This window comes from Cinclus cinclus, chromosome 1 (genome assembly GCF_963662255.1).
Source record: "Cinclus cinclus chromosome 1, bCinCin1.1, whole genome shotgun sequence".
Taxonomy (NCBI): Eukaryota; Metazoa; Chordata; class Aves; order Passeriformes; family Cinclidae; genus Cinclus; species Cinclus cinclus.
Genome location: NC_085046.1, coordinates 81,038,871 through 81,043,869, shown reverse-complemented (window position 1 = coordinate 81,043,869; position 4,999 = coordinate 81,038,871). Strand labels below are relative to the sequence as shown.

The window sequence follows — 4,999 nt, the reverse complement described above, 5'->3', positions numbered from 1 at the left end:
AGATATCTGAAACTGCCTGTGAAGTTAACCATGTTTAAGATACATATAATAAAGGTACAAAATGTAGCATTGTTAACATTACATGTAACTCTGTGCTATATCTAAATTATAGAGTTAAACCAGATGAGTGAGTGAGCCCAGCAATTTTAGGTGGTGCAATCCCCAGATGTACCCTTGCAAGTAGGCGCTGAGGGTTTTTTTTGTTTCTTCACAAGTTGCACAGTGGTGTCTCAATCCTAGGCTAAGCCTCAGTGTGTTATTATATCCAAAATAAATAAGGATATTCTAATATAATCTAAGAATATTATTATAAGGGTCAAGGGACAAAGCAGCAGAAGCTATCTAATTTAAGGAAGGGAAAAAAAGATACCTCTCAGAAGACCAAGTCCATTGCATCCAGCTTTTCTGCCAGTATTGAGCTTGTCCTCCTCCCCTGCCTCGTATTTTCCTAACATTGTATTTCTCACTGTTAGTAATTTTAGATCTCTCCTTCCAACAAAATACAGCCCAGCATGTTAAGGGATGGTAGCATGTGGAAGCAGTAAAGGTACTGCAGTTGGAAGAGGAAAGGCTGCACAACACCTTCAGGCTTTTGGCCAGTTTGGTGGGAAGCCAGATTTCAGCTCGTTCCTGTGGTGGCAGGATATAAGGAGTGTTAGAAAGCAGGGAAGGGGGTGGATTTCCATCTGTTTAGGTAGGAAAGTCACAGTGTAAGGGAAGGCCTGTCTTCACACTATCCATCAGAAGCACTTTGGATAGCAAGCATCTCTTTCACCATTTAGAAAAACAAAGTCAGATACAGTAGATTGAAAGTTTAAGTAGAGTGAAAAAGAAAAAAAAATAGAAAAGGAAGAAGTTAACTTCAGTAAATCTGAACATTGAGTTATGCTTCCATCATAGGGAAAGGACTTTGCTTGCTCCATGATCATAGGGTTCAAAGTCTTTATTACCACTGCATGTTGCTTTTTCCAGACTATTGAAAACATTAGTCATTTTTGTTTAATTCATGAGAAACAGGCAGAGATAGACTTTGAAGTCTCACAGTTAATTGCCTACTTTTGTGTTTTCTAACCACATCATTTATTACTGAGGAGAAATCCTACTGGTGACCAGAGCCTTTCCAGAGCAGACCAGGCAGGAGAATGGTACATACAAACAAGCACCCTTTCCTGACTCAATGCTTAGGAACAGAGAGTTTATGCAGTCTAGTGTTTTGAATTTACCTGACTTACACGACATTATTGACATATCTGATCATCAGATCTACATTACTGTTTCTTTCTTCTTTCCACTGAGATTCAGCAAAGTATTTGCCCTGCTGCCTTTGCACTGAGCGAGCCCTTAGCATTCCCGCCTGCCTTGATCTACATCATCTTGCTAGGCTGGATCATCACCAGTCTGCCATATTTAAATACCATTGACTTGTGATGTTGTTCTGTGTAAAAATAGGAATGACATCTTCATCCCAGGAAAGCAGATGACCCGGAGGATCTAAATTTGCCATCCTCATCTTCAGATGGGTCTGGTAGAGAAGTACACTTAAAAAGCAGGCCAGGAAAGGCTGTAGCTGTGTATGCCCAGTAACAGACACAGGGTAGGGTCAGACTGAGCATCACTTTATTGTCTTTGCAAAAGACACCACTGCAATTCTTCATTTCAATAATAGGGAACTAAATGTCAATAGTTTCAAACTTTGTTGTTTTCCATTAAGTTATTGTCTCATGTTATGACTGGTCTCCATAATATCTATGAATTAGGAAAAGTCAGGTGGGAGTCCAAAACTTGGCTTTTGAGAACTATACATTCTTCTGATTAAGTTATATTTACCATTTGTGATCAAAAGATAATGAAGTAATATTTTGCATGGTATTTCTATTATTAAGGCTCTTTATAAAACAAAATGGTTTATTTTTATGAATGCATAAGGTATTTTCAACAGAGCTATATAAATAAATGTGCACTTACATTTATAAATCAGTGACCTGATTTTTAGAAATTGCTGCTTTCTTTCCATTAAAGTCTCTGACAGATAAAGAAGTTATTACATGAGTTCTAAATAAGGGCCATCTAATTTCAAGTCCCTAAAAGTAGTTAGATATTTGGTGAAAATGATGAATTCTTGGGTACTGATTCATGTGATCTGAAAATGCCATCCATTTCCTGATTCACCTTCTTATTTCCTCCAGGAAAAAAAATAATATTTTACAATGAATACCGTCAGTCAAACAATTTTTATGTGTCTGTTTTTCTATCTTTCAGCCAATTCCCTGAACTGATACTTTCAAAATGAAGAGGAAGATAGGAATGGGAATGAAGAATGCCTTGGAGAAATCCAGTCATAAAGTTTGAGGAGTAGAAATAATAGGAAATATTAATAACTCTGGTCTCTTACATAGGTTAGAATTTAGACTGAAATGACGTAGTGTTACAAATCTGAGACATAAGGGCTATTACATTTGAATAAATATTCACAGATTTTTAAATTAATACATAATAAAAATATTTGCTTTTTTTCTCTCTGCTTTGGAGGGTAGTATATTCTGCTGCCTTGCATAACTTTCTTATATAAGTTTTTGTTTTGTTTTGTTTTATATTAGCCCCAGGACACCTCTTCAAACTACGCCAGGGTATATATTACCAATCCATTAGTTGTTCCTCTCTATCTCCTTCTCCCTAATAATTACTATTGAATTCCTGTGCTATTACATCCCCCAGCAGTACAAGTGGAATTTGGATAGAGAGCATGCACACACACACACACACATGTGTATATATATATATATATATATATATATATATGTATATATATATATATATACTCTTTATCTCTGCCAAGAGGTCTAAAACACAGGATATAGAGCTCATCTAAACTTCAGTTTTGTGCTGGCCTTTTTGGGCATGAGTGGATAGAGAGGACACTTGGGATAACTCCTGCTTTCATAGACTTAGACCTTTGCAATGTGTATAAGAAATTTTAACCAGCTGTCAAGTCCTCATAATTCAGATAACATTTCTGTGGCATTGATCTAGCACTAGGAGCCCTGTAACAATCTTACCAAGTGGGTGGAATTGTCTGTGACATTTAATTTAATTTAATAGTAAATTCTCAAAGTAGGCCAACATCTAAGTCACTTTTAAAAAGTGATTTATCTAAATTAGTGCAAACCCCTGAATGAACTTTATTGTTTTGCTTTGAGCATATCTTAAATCCACTAAAAATGCATGCAAATTAAATAGACATTAACAAAACAAAAGACTAATCAATAATGTGGTTTTTTTTTTATAAAGAGTTTGACTGTCTTTAATGGGAGTTAATTTACCCCTTTAGTTAGGCACAGACAGCTTATTTTTGAGACCAAGATCTCACTTGCTCTCTGCCTCTTCACTCTCTAAGACTGACAGGAAACACAATAAGGTAGATGTACTTGTCAAGAGGGGTTTTGTAGGAAGGGAGTCAGCATCTTAACAAGCTCTGTGACATACTGTAAGCATTTTTCCAGCCATGCACTTCCTGTCAGATCATTTGATAGCAGCAATGAAAGTTACAACTCCAGTTCAAGTGATATTTTTCCCAATTGCTCCTACACTGTATTCAGGACTGTTAGGAAAGAACTAGATGGTGTTGTTTAGACCCAGTCTTTTTAATCTGGAATTGTTACAGAGCAAAATGCTCAACATGGCAGACAATTGGCAGGTTCTGGTTACAGCATGATAAATCGTGCAACAACCAAGAAAAAACAAAACAAAACAACATAAACAAAAAAAGTCAATCTGACACATATTCATTAGTATCAGCTTCTGATAGAGTTTTACATGATGTTCCATCACTTGAGGGAAAAAATTGTATGAAATGGAAAAATTCTGTATGGTCATAAATACTTTCACTCTGCTGCCGGGATCAAAAGAAATGTGAATGGACAGAATACTGCTGGTTCATAATTTTATTTCACAATGTTTGAGGAAATTAATTTCCAAAGAGTTCTATTCAACATTTAATGGTTGATGTCCCCAGGGTGAACAGACATGGAGCTGCCATCAGGAATACCCTAGATATTCCTTACAGATTATTAGGCAAAGCCTCCCACTTGGCTGATTAAACAGGATTGTTCTTCACTAGATGCAGTAAGCACACCTGTAAGCATTTTGAAGTTTTGTTCAAAGGCAACTACTTGGGAAAGTTGTTTTTTTTGTTGTTGTTTTTTTTTTTTCTGGGAGCAAGAATGCATTGTAGCATTTCTGGGTAGATACAACAAAGAGTCCTTTAAGGAAATGAAATACCTGCAATTTTCTTGCCAGTGGGATTTGCAATTAAAGGTAAACTAATAGATAGTATAAATAAATAAAGCTCAAAGTTCCTGCTGTATTTGGTGGCATCTTGCAGTACGCTGCAAGTCTTAAAAGAGACACAGCATGAAAAGTATCCTTTAAATTACATTCTGCTTGGAACTCCCTATGAAGAATCACACAACACAAAATTCAGATGCATATTCTGTATAGCAAATACAACTGAAAAATCAGCAGGAAAGAACTTAGAGGATGCTGAAATACTCCTTGGATTTTTTTAGTTGAGATCATGAAAGAAAATCAAAATTGAGTCTTTTCATTTTAAATGATAGCGTTCCTTTCAGTTCTCAAATTCATATCACCCATCCAAAATTACAGATAGCTAACATATATCCTATGTTGCCTAACTGTTCAACATGAAGAGTACTGGGGGTTTTTATCTATTTAAGAGCACAACAATACCGGTTACTGCTGATAATGTGTTGTCATCCACAAATACCATACCTGGGGAAGCCACAGATGAGTTTATAACTCGGTGTATTTACTCAGTGGTTAGCACAACAGGACTCTGGTTTCATTTGGATCTACTAATGGCATTAATGTTATAGCAAAAAAACCATCAGTGACAGTCCTTCTGTTTGACAGAAAGTTACACACTGTGATTTTCTATGGAGACTGCTACAGATAAAATCTACAAATCTGATGGGAAAAAAGC

At 36.1% G+C, this 4,999-nt stretch overlaps 1 non-coding gene across 1 annotated transcript; it reads left to right on the top strand.

Annotated features, from left to right (window-relative positions):
• Nucleotides 1-2,101: 2,101 nt before the first annotated feature.
• On the top strand, nt 2,102-2,170 carry LOC134054490 (small nucleolar RNA SNORD123). The gene has a single exon (XR_009934040.1). It is a non-coding gene; the product is annotated as a small nucleolar RNA SNORD123 (small nucleolar RNA).
• The last annotated feature ends 2,829 nt before the right edge of the window (nt 2,171-4,999 follow it).